Source organism: Chiloscyllium plagiosum, unplaced genomic scaffold (assembly GCF_037043375.1).
Source record: "Chiloscyllium plagiosum isolate Xiang-an unplaced genomic scaffold, Cpla_swu_hap1 HiC_scaffold_20, whole genome shotgun sequence".
Lineage (NCBI taxonomy): Eukaryota > Metazoa > Chordata > Chondrichthyes > Orectolobiformes > Hemiscylliidae > Chiloscyllium > Chiloscyllium plagiosum.
Genome location: NW_028270158.1, coordinates 72,127,912 through 72,143,236, shown reverse-complemented (window position 1 = coordinate 72,143,236; position 15,325 = coordinate 72,127,912).

Here is a 15,325-nt window from a genome sequence, read left to right as displayed (position 1 = left end):
CATTCATGGATTTGTGGTCAAAGGTGTTTTTCTTCATAATCTTCTCCATGAAGGACAGATGACACGGAACAGTCCAACTACTTGGAGCGTTCCACAACAGCGAGGCCAGGACCATACTTTGCAACACTGGGGACAGGTAGAACCTCAGTATGTAGTGACACTTGGTGTTTGTTTACCGGGGATCCACGCCCAGCTTGATGCAGCCACACACAAAGGTGGCCATCAGGGTGAGGGTGGCATTGGATGTATTTTTTCCCCCGTTGCCCAGATCTTTATACATCGAGTCTCTTCGGACCCGGTCCATCTTTGATCTCCATATAAATTAGAAGATGGCCTGGGTGACTGCTGCGGCACAGGTTCTGGGAATTGGCCAGACCTGTGCCACATATCACAGCAATGACAGTGCCTCACACCTGATGACCAGGTTTTTTTTCCCGCAATGACAGCGACCGTGGCTTCAATCTGCCCAGTTTCTGCCTCAATTTGATGATAAGCTCCTCCCAAGATTTGGCAAGCGCCCCAGCCCCCCCAAACCAAATACCCAGCACCATCAGGTGGTCGGTCCAGTTCCCGATGAGCATGGCCTCAGTTTACCTTGGCCCCCGAGGCCCGTTCGAACTGGTCACAAATGCACATGAGTCTGTGCACAGACAGCGGATCCGATCAGAAAACAGTGATGTCATCCATGTACAGGGATGCCTTGACCTGCAAGTCCCCGCTGCCAGTAATAGTAACCCCTCTCAGGCTCGCATCCTTCCTGATGGACTCGGCAAATGGCTCTATGCAGCACACAAACAAGGCAGGAGAGAGAGGGCAGCCCTGCCTGACTCCAGATCTGACTGGGAAGCGATCTGAATCCCACCCATTGATTGAGACTGTACTAATAATGTTGATGTAGAGCAGTCTGATCCAATTCCAGATTCCCTCCCCAAACCCATTTTGGAGAGAACATCTCTCATATACGTGTGTGATATCCTGTCAAAGGCTTTCTCCTAGTCCTGCACGTAGGCGATCGTATCCATGAGGAGTGCGAGACTGTCAGCGATCCTCCTTCCCGGTACAGCACAGGTTTGGTCTGGGTGAATCACCCACCGCAGAGCAGACCTGACTCGGTTGGCGATTACCTTTGACAGAATTTTGTAATCAGCATTCAACAGTGAGATTGGTCTCCTCATTTTGAGTTCCTCCCTCTCCCCCTTCGTTTGTAAATGAGGATGATGATGCCTTTTCTCATGGCTTCACTCATGGTAGCTGCCCGAAGAATACTGACATACACCTCCAGCAGGTCCTGGCCAATGAAGTCCCACAGAGCAGAATAGAGATTGACCAGTAAGCCGTCGGTTCCGGGAGTTTTATTCTTTTCGAAGGACACGAGGGCCATTGTCAGTTCGTCCAGAGATAGCGGCTGCTCCAGCCTCTCCCGTGTTCTGTCGTCTAAGACCTCCGTGATAGAGGTCAGGAACGACTGGGAGGCCGCGCTGTCGGTTGGCTTCACGTCATACACACTGGCATAGAAGGATTTGCTGATCCTCATCACGTCAGCCTGAGAAGACGTTATTGAGCCATCTTCTTCTTTCCGGCTGCTGAGCACAGAGCTCTCTTTGTGCACCTTCTGGAAGAAGAAACGTGAGCACGTCTCGTCCTGATCCACCGAGAGGCCCCTGGACCGGAAGATTATCTTGGAGGCCTCCGAGGCAAAGAGCGAGGCTTGCTGGCCGTTCACCTTCCTGAGGTTCCCCATGACATCGATCCCCATCGTCTGCAGCAGTCGCGGTTTCTACATACTTTCGTGGAGGTGGGACAGTTTTCCCCTCCTCTCTCTCGCCTCCTGAACATCTTTGAGCATGAAGAACCTCTTGATGTTCTCTTTACTGTTTCCCACCAGTCCACTGGGGACTCAAAGAGGGGCTTCACTGTTCTCCAACCTGCGTCGTCCCTGTTGAGCTCCTGAATGTTTCCCGGCTTCAACAGGTTTGTGTTCAACTTCCACGTTCCCTTACCAGCCCGGTGCTCGTCCTGTAGGTGACAGTCGTCCAGCAGGAGGCAGTGGTCAGAGAAGAACACCGGCTTGACGTCGGTGGATCTGACCGAGAGCGTTCGGGACACAAACAGGTAATCAGTCCTTGAGCGGATAGGCCTGTCTGCCCGTGACCAGGTGTATCTACGCTGCGCTTCATCTGCAGGGGTGCTGAAGATGTCGTGCAGCTTGGCATTGTTTACCGTGTTGTGGTGAAACGGTTAAAAATTATGTCCCAATACATGTGTGAATCTAACCGGAATGGAGGTGTTGCTTAGTCCCGTGTGAATCTTATTACACACCTCCCCGTGTGAATCTTCTTATCTGTATGTAACCAGAATGGAATGTGTTTTTTAGCCTTGCTCTGCTGTTCACATGAATGTTTATATCTGGAAAAGAGTATATCAGCTGGAAAAGTCTCCAGTTCGGTGAGTCTGCTCCGGGGTTACGTTTAACCGCCGAGCGTGGGTTGTTGGCAACCGCTCTACGAGAACTGACGGCTCCCAGTTCCGGTAACATGTAGAGTGAGTATAAGCCAGACCCGTTGTAAGTATGAGACCTGGTTGTGGCGACCCTGCGGGGAATAAAATGCTCATATTCTAGCAGACTCGCCTCTTGGTCGTTTGTTCTGTGTCAGACTACTCTCCTACGAACCTGACCTTGAGAATTTTTTAAAACACGTGTCCATCAGGGCTCTGGACGTGACATCCAGTTTACTGTCACCCCCCCCCCCCCCCCCCCCCCCCCACCGCCGGATCGTCCATCTGCATCAATGATACAGTTGAAGTCTCCGACTAGAATGACCAGCCTGGACGTAGCCAGCAACTGTGGAAGTTGCTGCAGGATGGCCAGCCATTCACTCTTACCTACTGGGGCGAACACATTAATCAGTCTCAGGGAAGCATTCCTGTACATGACGTCGGTGACGAGGAGGCGCCGCCTACCACCTCCTTAACCTCGGAGATGGTGAAGTTGCCTCCTCGCAACAGTATACCCAGTCTGGAGGCGCGGCTATCGTTGCCCTCCGACCAATCTGATGGCCCATGTGCCCACAAGCTCGACCATGTCCTGCAGCTGCTGAGGTGCGATATCCCACGCTCCTGCAGAAACAGGACATCGGCTTTAACGTTGGCCATGAAGGCCATCATGAAAACACATTGCGTAGTTGATTTGATGCTATGCAGATTGATGCTGGCAATTCTATCCCCACTTTAACAGTTTACAAGGTTACCAGTGTCCATTTGCTGCTTGTCTTGCCTCTCTGGGGTGGCTGTGTGCATCCCCGTGGTGATGGTAAACTGCTGGACCCTCCCAGGACTGTGGTAGCTGTCCGGCTTCACGCTGGGGCCATTTCCTCGCTCTGGTGTCTTCGGGTCGGGCCCAGAGTCCGCACAGTCCAATTCTCCTTCTGACACAGGGCTGTCATAGGACCGTTGCTCCCATTTACCTGGAGCTGTGGGCAGGTGGGTACCTCTTGGTTCTCACCGGGTGGGGGGTGGTCTTTACCCATCCCCTCAGAGGGACCGTCTTTCCCTGTTTGGGTGGTGCCGGTCTCCTTTTTCACTTCGGCGCTCTGTCTCTTCCTCTGGCGACGACCCTCCTTGCACCCGACCTCACCATCGGAAGATCTGTCACTATCCTCATCGTGTAGGTGTCGCTTCCCCCTTTGCTGGGTGGCTTTGGGGGCCTGGCAAGGGTTCCTCTTCCTGCTTTTTACAGTAATGCAATCCTCTGCCTCCTTTGTTCCGTCCTCTTCCATTTCCTCCGTCTGTCATGAAGGAGCTTGGATTGGCTGCTGCACCTCTCTGCTGTCTGCCGTCTGCTCCCCTCCAGACTGCATTTCCTTCTGGGTGCCGCCAGACACAGTTCCCGTGCGGTTTTGTGGTACCTTGCTGGTGTTAGGCGGTCCACGGCTCGTGTTGCCACCTCCGGCCAACTGTGCATATTTGGAGGCCCCTCGTCTTGGGCAGGCCTTTTATATGTGGCCCGCCTCTCCGCAGAGATTACAGTTCTTGTCCTCTTTACATTCTGATCGGGTGGCCTTCCTCCTTGCAGTTTCGACAGACGGTTACCTTCCAATCCGCCGCCATTTGGCCTGACCTCCCGCAGGTTCGGCACACATTTGGCTGCCCTGGGTATGTCAGGTAACCTCTGCTTCCTCCGATGGCAAAGTTGGAGGGTGGGTGGAGGATGTTCCCACTGGCATCAACCCTCAGGGCTATCCTGGCCTGTTGTTTGCCGGTGCAGATCCCAATAGAATCGACCACATCGGTGTTTTCTCCCTCGACTTGGACGTATCTTCTCAGGAAGATCTGGACATCCGCTGCTGGGACGTGAAGGTTAAACATATGGATTGTAATAACCAAACTCCTCTGCGCAGGAAGCACACACAACAGGACCGCCGACAAGATGGAGAACTGCGGTTCCACTTCCGGCTCCTTGAAGACCTTCAGGAGTTGCTCGCAATTCTTCAAGCTCCTGAAGGTCATAGCCTGCCCCTGTGAAATCCTGCAGGCAGTACTCGTCCACTGCTTTGAACCCGCAGCACTCCAGCAAAATCGTAACAAACACCGTCCCATCGACCGGTGTACGGTCCTCCATATTCTTCGCAGTCACCCTGACTGTGTTGCGAATGCCCTGGCCTGTGCTGCGAGCAGCTGGTATCTGAATTGGCGTTAGGCCAAAGCCAGCATAAAGATCCACCAATAGCAGGTCAGCACAACCAAACGAACCTCCAACGTCCTATCACGATCCAGCGATGATCTCCAGCAGCTCCAACAACTCACAACACGACACCCGTGGTATCTCCCCTGCCAGCACACGTCCGCTGCGTCGAACCTGCAGCACTCGAGTGGAATCTCTTTCTCTGGTCCTCAGGAACTACACATATTCTGAGCCAAAAGGCTGAGAAGCGATCTCTGATACCATTTTCTTTAAATTTCAAAAATATACTTTATTTATAAAATAATTTGATGGTTTGTACCGTTGGTCATGCCATACATACGTAAACATTTGCATACAGAGATCAGACTTTATCATTCATAAATACAGGTCTGTACGTTTATCAGTCATATAACCATACGTCTAGCTGAGGCATCAGCGGAGCCTAAATGACTGCGTGGGCCCCCTGTTCTTCATTGGCAGGCAAATGTTAAATGGTGGTCTTTCCCCACCGCGCCTTGGCGGCAGCTGCCCCAGGCTTCCGCGCGTCCCTCAACACGTAGTACTGGACCTTGGAATGTGCCAGTCTGCAACACTCAGTCGGGGTCAACTCCTTCAGCTGGAAGATCAACAGGTTTCGAACCGCCCAGAGAGCGGCCTTCACCGAGTTGATGATCCTCCAGGCACAGTTGATGTTCGTCTCAGTGTGCATCCCGGGGAACAGACTGTAAAGCACGGAGTCCCACATCACGGCGCTGATTAGGACGAATCTTGACAAACACCACTGCATTCCTCTCCAGACTTCTTCTGCATAGACACATTCCAGAAGGAGGTGTGTGACGGTCTCGTCGCCCCCACAGCCGCTTCGCGGGCAGTGTGCGGTGCAGCTGAGAGTCCGGGCGTGCATAAAGGATCTTACAGACCGAGCCCTTCTCACCACCAATCAAGCCATGTCTTGGTGCTTGTTGGAAAGTTCTAGTGATGAGGCATTCTGCCAAATGGTTTTGACATTCTGCTCAGGGAACCAGTCGATAGGATCCGCCCTCTCCTTTTCCCAAAGGGTCTCAAGGATACTACGTGCTGACGACTTCCTGATGGACTTTTGGTCAAAGGTGTTTTTCTTCATAAACTTCTCCATGGAGGACAGGTGGTATGGAATGGTCCAACTACTCAGAGCGTTCAGCGGCAGCGAGGCCAGGCCCATCCTTCGCAACACCAGGGATTGGTAGAACCTCAGTACGTAGTGACACTTGATGTTTCTTTAGCAAGGAAGGCAAAGTTTTGACCATAAAATGGCTTCCCGACAGATTGTGTTAGAATCTCTTCAATGTTAGGTTTTGAATAATTTTAAGCTGGGACCAGATGCCTGCTTTTTATCTTAAGCACAGACTGGTTCTTTACCTGAGGCTGAAATGTTACTGCAAGGTTGTATTTAACACGATTAGTCTCGAATTAAACATGCCTTATTTTCAAGTTGATGATTCAAATTCAAATAAGACCTAAGATCTGACTAGTCAGAATTGACAGTGGGGCTGTGTGTAAGGTCTGTGGAGTGGTCTGCAAGAACAACAGGTAAGTTAAGGGTTCATCAATATTACCTTTTACAGAGTTCGTATTTAATAACTGTTAATGGCTACTCAATATCATCATAAATTCCCAAAATGTAATTAAATTCAATTCATTTGCAGATTAGTACTAAGAATTAATTTTCTATTGGCTCCAACTGCCTCAGCACTAAAATGGCCTCTCTCGCTTTCTCTCTCGTGTCCTTTTGAACTCTCAAGTCAGGGTTTTGTAACAGCAAAGACTTTTTTCTCTCTCTGTGTCTTCCCCACTTGCAAGGGGTAATACGAATCCATTATAAGTGCCAGCATCTACCTGTTAATTACAAAAGTTTTGATAGTACCGACTTTCAATTCAGGGTCAGAATCAAACACTGTCATTAATTTCACAAGGGAACGGCTATGAATGTTATCACTTGGTTTCCTGTTCACACAGATTCACCGATGCTAAGGCAAATGCTCAGGCATCTGTTATCACTTGGTGAACCCAAGTGTCCCTGTCTTTAAGTTCCACTCTTTTTCTCAGCCTTCCTGCCTGTCTATTTTCTAGTGCAGTAAATGTGTTCTATAATTCAGCATTACATTTTAGTCTAAATGTTTAAAGACAAGTTAAGGTTATACACTTCCTCATGTGGCTTCACACCATTACTAAAGATGTTGGAGGACAATGGCTTAATTGGCCTATCACGAGACAGTTAATTCATATACTTAGGTAATGATCTGGGGATCTGGGTTCAACATTCCCCATGGCAGATGGTGGAATTTCAATGAGTCTAATGCTGACGATGAAATGGTTTGGGAAGGCAATCTGTCATCCTTACCTCGTCTCGCCTACATATGACTCCAGACCCATGATACCCTGGTCGATTCTTACCTGCCCTCTGGGCAATTAGAGAAGGGTTGTAAATGTTGACCTTACCAGCCACACCCACATCCCTTCATTGAAAAAAAAAATTGGAGATTTTCATGCACAGCCAACTCCATGCTGCTGCCAACTGCTCCCTTTTTAGATGATTCGCAGTGATTCGACATACCCACACCCATTATCACAAATATGAAATGGTCCACTCCAAATTTAATCCAGTTTTGAAGGATTGTCCACTCAATTCAGCGTAGTTTACTGGAGTTTGACACACAGACCAGTCATCAGCACAGACAACCGAGACAATAGGATCAGTCTCCTGGCTTTTAAACCATTTGGAATTGAGAAATTTATTGGACTTGGCAAAATAATTTATAACAGGGATTATCTGCTCAGCACCGAGCATCCATCCTTTCAGCCAAGACATTTCTCTTCCTCTCTGCAAATCGAAACATTCCCTGAGACGCTAACCACCTCTCGGGTTCAGAAATATCCTCCTGCAGATTTGGGAATGTGAGCTTTAATGGCCAGGCCAGTATTCATTGCCCAGTTCCATTCACCTTTGTGATGGGATTGGAGATAAATCTTTTTGAACGTCTACATTGCCTGAGATACAGGAAAACCCACAGTGTTTTTGGGGCACAGTTTCAGAAGTTTTACCCAGCAACAGTGATGGAATGACAATATTTTTTCAGTCAGAATGAAATCTAATTTGAAAGGTAATTTACGTGTGATTGTGCTTCTCTGCATCTGCTGTCCTTGTTCTTCCGAGAGGTCATGGAAGGTCCTATTCAAAAGAGTCTTGCACAGTTCCTGGTTTGCATCGTGTCGGTGATGTTCATTGCTGGTCATGGTGTCATTGGTGAAGAGAGTGAGTACTGAATGATATGTCTGCCAATCACCACGACTGGCAGTCTGTCCTGTACAATGTGGAGTTCTGTGATGGTTACACTCAGTGCTGCATTTGACCATGGAGACCATTCCATCCCAGCCCTGAGCTGTATTTTCTGGATGGTGGACATAGATTGCAGAGGCAGGCAGGGACCATACATTCACAGTTATCACAGTATCTGACATACTGCTGTGGCTACAGCACGTGTGTGGCTGGACCAAGTTATTTCCTCGTCAATGGTTGGTCCAGGTTATTAATAGAGAAAGAAATCTGCTGATGCTGGAATCCAAGGTACATCTACATCTGTAATTTTGTAATTATGATGAAGGGAAGGGCATTGATGAGGCAGCTGCAGATTTTAGGGGCAGGCTGCCACCATGCAGAGCCCAGCAGAGATGTATGGCAACTGAGATGATTTTCCTCCAACAGCCCTATGCAATTTCACCTGTAGTTAGGATGAAACCAAAGAGTGTTGTAATCTCATTCAGTTCAGTTTTTCAAGGGCTCCTTATTGTGAACATGTGCTCATAATTAATATATTAAATAGCTGAAGATTTCTTTTCAATGATTAAAATTTAACAGTAAAAATAACTGATTGAGGAACAAATCAACAGTCCTTCTATAAATGCAAGGGAAACAATTCTGAGTTTGGTGCATTACAGCGTTAACATGTGGAGATGGTAAGGACAGCAGATGCTGGAAGTCAGAGTGGATAGAATGTGGAGCTGGAAAGGCACAGCAGGTCAGGCACATGCAGCTGTGTTGGAAGGTCAGAGGTTATTGTACAATAAACAAGCAATGAGTGACAGAGTTTGGGCTCCTGGCTGAGTCGGAATGTTTGTCACTGCCACACTAAAATAAGAGAAATGCTCCTAATGCTGGAAACTGATCTTGTGAGCAATGTTATTGACATAGAGTATACAGACGCATACAGATATAAAGGACTTTGTGGCACAGATATGGAAAAGTTGCTTATTTGGTGAAACAGACATTTTTATACCCATTCTATTGGTATGTTTAATTTTATATATTGCCTTAAAGCTGATTGATTTACGGGTTACTTCCTCCTCCCAAGGGAGACACGCATCTCAAAGGGAAGAGCAGCAATCTGGGCAATTATGAAAAGATGATTCATCAATTATTCATCCAAATCTAATCAAATACAGATGTGAAATGGAGTCAAAATTTCCAGCTCTATATCCATTCTAACTAATGTACAAAAATAATTTAATGTCACCACATCTAACAACTTGTCCGAACCTTGCTGGAAGAATAATTAGTAACAAAAATATTATTTGATTCAACAAAAACCGGCATTTTATTGAATCAAAATTGTGGATCTGCAATTTAATTTCATAAAGATATCATACCTGCTAATGTTCACTGGGACATTTCAATTTGTAAACTGCGCATCAAACATACACAGCCAGCTGCAAAGTTGTTTCAATTTTCAATCCGTTGCATACCGTTACTGGATCTGAAACATTAACTCTGATTTCTCTCCAAAGATGCTGCCAGACCTGCTGACCTATTCCAGCAATATCTGTTTTTTTGCTGTTATTATTGTCTTCTCTACTGCACTAACCTCTGGCACTATGGCAGTCTTGTTCTCTGGATCATCCAGTCTCATCAGATACCACATGAAATTTGTCTGATATTTTCTTACTCAACACTCCAACAATGACATTTTCCCGTAAATGAACTATTTTGGAATTGAAGAACTAGGACCTTATTGCATCAAAGAGCTTGATCCCCTGCGATCTTCCCCTGATGTAAAACACACGGTGCCAGATGTGTTCCAGCCAGCAGGGTTGATGCAGCATCCCTGACATTTACAATTTGCTTTGGGAATGAACAGCTCAGTATTATCATTACTGCAAAAATTTATAAACTGACAGCTGGCAACAACACGTCCCTTCAATACTAACTCACTCCCACCACCAACTCAATTTCTACCCCTCAATAGCCACAAATCAGTCCATATGGCCAGATGTTGTTAATCCTGAATGGACCCTTGGAGCAACACAATATCAATTATCCTAAATCACACATCAGCCATCCCAAACCAACTTGTTTTTCATCAGTGAAAAATTCAGTTGAATCACCCAATCTCCACCATTCTGAGCCCTGTGGACCAGGTAGAAGAACAGAAATTTCACAAAGTTGATGGTGTAACACTATGGCTTCATAGTGAATCAGTTTTAAAATGTATGTCCTCTGTCAGTACCAACAACGTAACAATAACAATAATCAAAATAATAATAAGACTTATCCAAATTGGTAACCAAAGACTAAATAACAATCCCAAACGAATGTACATGGGAGCCCCTTCACATTGACCAGTATTGTTGCAGGAATATCAAAAGGTAACAGCAAAAGAGAGCAATGTGGGAAACATCCTGTTGGACAAAGTTGTTTGATCCTCTGTGTGAGAGCTGCTACCACTATACCCCAGATCTCAGTGTTTGCCCTAATAAACTCCACACCACAGCACTGTCCAATGTTTTACAAATGGCACAACACTCTCGTCTTTTTGACAATCAAAGAATTCAACATTACGCATTATAATTGGAATTTTGGACTAAACACCCCTCCCAGTGAACTGTCCTCACAAATATCATGCCCCACACATCCACTGACTGAAATACACAGACAAGATGGTCAAAACTACCATGCTGGCATTCATCTCTCACTCTGCAATGACTTGCTGAACTCGATCATTGCCCACCTGTTGTATCTGGGCTCCCTATTGGAGCGAGCTACCTGAGCAAGACCCACCAGTATAATCCTTTTACATCAAGGAATGGCAAACACCAAGTATCACTAAGAGGTGGGCTGGTACAAAACCCATCGGACCAATGATAGGCTTTGAACTCCCAAAGAGAGAGAGTGGTCTTGCAAAACACTTTCTCAACCAGCCAAGGTCGATGCACAGCCAAACCCCATCAATGTGGCCTCAGGGCAAACCCACTCTGCACAGTATTGAGAAACAGACAATGCTGCACATTACTGGGGAACATCCCAATCAAATAACTATTTTATTCAGACTCAGTAAGTGAGGATACTGGCATTTGACATCAGTAGTTGCCTTGCCAAATGGAAGTAAAATGAATAAGCGGCATAAAGTGGAAGTAAGTCTGATTTAATGCAGAGATGTATAAAACTTAAGTTATTCCAAGATTAACCACGAATACCAACAATAGCAAGGATGGTGTAGTATACTTTGGCGACCTTTTGTATTGGACGATACATTTTGTTGTTTGTGAAACAACCTCTTCCTGTTGCTGGCAATCTGTCAGAATGGGAGAATTCCCTCAAAATAGGAACTGATACGGTTCCATTGATGTATGTTCTAATTCTATATGGCATCTCCACATGGAAACTGTGATGATATCTTCAAATTTTTAATTTCATTTTGAACAAATAGATTATGACAACAGTTTTATTTTAATGATGTGATATCATTGAGATTGGCCTCTGTAATTGAATATCCAAAAGATTGGATTAATCTGATCCTAGTAGGCATCAAAGGTAATTTCAATTTGTCTTCAATCGACAATACTTGTATTATTTCACATCCTATCAATGCCATACATACCTAAATATCTTCTGATTTTTTTTTTCTGTGAAGCCCTTCATTTTGCTGAGGCTATTCAGCCCATCAGTACCTCATGCTGTCCAGATCCTTGAGAGCTGTTGTACTGCACCCTGTTATCCAACTGCTGTTCTTGTTCATTGAGTTTTACAACTCATTTGGGAAATTCTATCTCTGAACAAGCACTCTAATACAGAACTTGAAGCTGATACTGACCACAACAAGAATTGCAACTTATACTCAAACAAATGCGAGAAAAGAAACCAAATCAGAACCTTACCTTCGGAATTATAGAATGACAGAACCACATAGAGCAGAAGAAGCTGGGTGGCCCTTCATATTTGTTCCACCAACATTATACTGAATCTCCATTCATCCCACTTTCCAGCACTTCGCCCGTAGCCTTGAATGTTATGACATTTCTCGGGCTCATCAAGCATTGTTTCAAGGTTTTCCGTTTCAACTACCCTCCCAGTTAGTGTATTGCAGGCTCCTTCCATCCTCGAGGTAAGAAGAGGTTTCCACATGTTCCCCACTAAGCCTTTCAGTTTAAAATTATCCCGCCTTGTTATTGGCCCTTCGACAACGGGGAAACAACTACTTCCTATCTGCACTGTCCATGTCTCACATAGTATTATATACCTCGATTCGTACTCTAAAGAAAGCAGCCCGAGCTTATGAGCCTCCCTCTTCAGAGCTGCATTTTGACACCACAGAAACAATCTGAGTGAATCTCATTTGCACTCCCTCCAGTCCAAACACTTCCATCATCTGGTGGAGTAACCAGAACTGCACACAATTCTCCAACTCTGCCCTCAACAAAGTCCTGATTGATTCAGTTTTTTGAAGCGGGAACCAAGAAGGTAGATGAGGGCAGTAGAATAACCATTGTCTACATGGACTTGAGCAAGACCTTTGACAAGGTATCATATGGGTAGGTTCTTGAGTAAGGTTAAATCCCATGGGATCCAGGAGAGCAAGCCAACTGGATCCAAAATTGGCTTGATGGAAGAAAGTATTATGTAGGTGTAGAGGCACTTTACCTTTAAGGGAGTTGAAAAGCTAAAAAAAAGTCTGCCTGACAAAGCATAAAGTGTTCTGAAGAAGGTAAGAATGGAACACATGTTCGGCACAAATAGAGAAGATAGGTTTCCTTGAGACAAAAAGAAATTCAAATTCGACAATCAGTTTAAATTATGTCCTAAGTTACGAAATTACAATCAAGTTTCAATTTATTCTGTTAATAATATTAAAACCAATGAAACGATCTGATGTTTTAGGGTATAAAACCGGACATTTTTGACCAGTTGACAGAGAACTGCCACGGACACTGCTAGCACAAGCGGTCGCTGAAATGTACCTGTCTGGGGAAGTGTTTGCACAGCAGAACATCGAAGCCAACACGTAGAGAATCTATAGAGAAAAATCTACAAAGGAGATGCGGCAAAGCTGACTGGGTTTGAAACAGGATTTTCTTTTGTAAACCTTTATCGGAAGTTTTTGTCAGACTAGTATTGTAGACTGGGAGGAAAAAGATACGTTTAAGAGAAAGGAATTGGAAATAGATGTTGGTTTCAATATTCTTTGTTAAACTTAACGAATAAAGTTGTTAGTTTTTATTTTAAATAGTGACCTCTGGGATCGTTCTTTGCCTCTTGAATTTCAACAGATTACAGCACGGGGTGAATCTTTTCTGTGTTGCTGGTTTAAATTAGCAGTGGGGTTTACCCCATGCCATACCAGTTTGGGGGCTTTTGTGCATGATTTGAACAGGTTTAGACAGATCCGCGCTAGGATTTGGACAGGTTTGAATAGATTTGTGGAATGAGAAAGCCCAGTAGATTTAAATACTTGCAGGTTGGTGTCCTAGATCTTTAAACAAAATGTAAGTGAGATAATTTGTTTAATTTCAGTGACTTGAGGTCGGTTAAACTAAAAGTGAGAGAAATGGCTCTTAAAATTGCCAAAGAGGTTGTGAGATTTGAAGATCATTCGCAAATTTGTCAAGAAAGTTCAGAAGGAAAGAAAAATGCCATACTTTTAGAATTAGTAAAGATGTTAAATTTGGTTTGACCAAGGACTAATGTAAAGTGGAAATTATAAGGGAATTACGCAAACACTTAGGTCTGTCAGAGAAACAGACAATTGCAATAGAGGTAGAAAAACCTAAATTACAATAGAGGAAAATGTAGTTAGGATATAAACAAAGAGATAGAAAAGGAAGAGAGAGAGAAAGAGAGCGAGAAGGAGAAAGAGACAGAGAGATCCAAAAGAGAAAAAGAGAAGATTCTTAGCTGAGCAAAGAGCGAGAGAGAGACACGAAAGGGAGAGAGAAAGAGAGAGAGAGAGAGAGAGGATTAGGAAAGAGAGAGAAGGTTCACAGCTGAGCAAAAGAAGAGAGAATTTGAACTTGAGAGGTTGCGACTTAGTCAGCAAAGCCAAGTTAACAGGATGGAGATTAAAAGAGAAGGTAGTAATATTTCCAAATATGTCAAAACTCTGCCGCATTTTGATGAGAGTGATATCAAAGCATTCTTTATTTCATTTGAAAAATTGGCTGGACAGGTCGAGTGGTCCGATGTTTGTTAAGACTAAACTGGGAGGCAGAGCTTGTGATGTCAGCTGAGGGGTCAAGAGATTATGAAGAGGTCAAACAGGCTATTTTAACTGCTTATTAATTGATACCAAAAGCATATAGACAGTGGTTCAGAAACAAAAAGAAGGAACCAAGTCAGATTTATGCGAAGTTAGAAAGAATTAAACATAGTCATTTTGAGAGATGGGTGCATGCTTTACAAATACTGGCCAACCTCCAGTATTCCAGCACCTCACCTGTGACTATTGATGATACAAATATCTCAGCTAGAGGCCCAGCAATCACTTCTCTAGCTTCCCACAGAGTTCTAGGGCACACCTGATCAGATCCTGGGGATTTATCCAAGTTTATGCGTTTCAAGACATCCAGCACTTCCTCCTCTGCAATATGGATATTTTGCAAGATGTCTCCGTCTATTTCCCTACAGTCTATATCTTCCATGTCCTTTTCCACAGTAAATACTGATGCAAAATACTCATTTAGTATCTCTCCCATTTCCTGCGGCTCCACAGAAAGGCCGCCTTGCTGATCTTTGCTGGGCCCTATTCTCTTCCTTGTTACCCTTCTGTCCTTAATGTATTTGCAAAAACTCTTTGGATTCTCCTGAATTCAATTTGCCAAAGCTATCTCATGTCCCCTTTTTGCCCGCATGATTTCCCTCTTAAGTATACTCTTACTTCCTTTATACTCTTCTAAGGATTCACTCCATCTATCCTGTCCATACCTTACATATGCTTCCTTTGGTTTCTTATCCAAACCTTCAATTTCCCTATACCTACCAGCCTTTCCTTTCACTCTTAAATGAATATACTTTCGCTGGATTCTCGCTATGTTATTTCTGAAGACTTTGCATTTTCCAGCCGTTCCTTCGCCTGCAAACATTTGCCCCCAATCAGCTTTTGAAAGTTCTTGCCTAATAGCGTCAACATTGGCCTTTCTCCAATTTAGAACTTCAACTTTTAGATCTGGTCTATCCTTTTCCATTATTATTTTAAATCTAATAGAATTATGGCCACTAGCCCCAAAGTGCTCCCCCATTGGCACCTCACTCACCTGCCCTGCCTTATTTCCCAAGAGGGAGTAAAGTTTTTCAACTTCTCTAGCAGGTACATCCACATAGTGAATCAGAAAAGTGTCTTG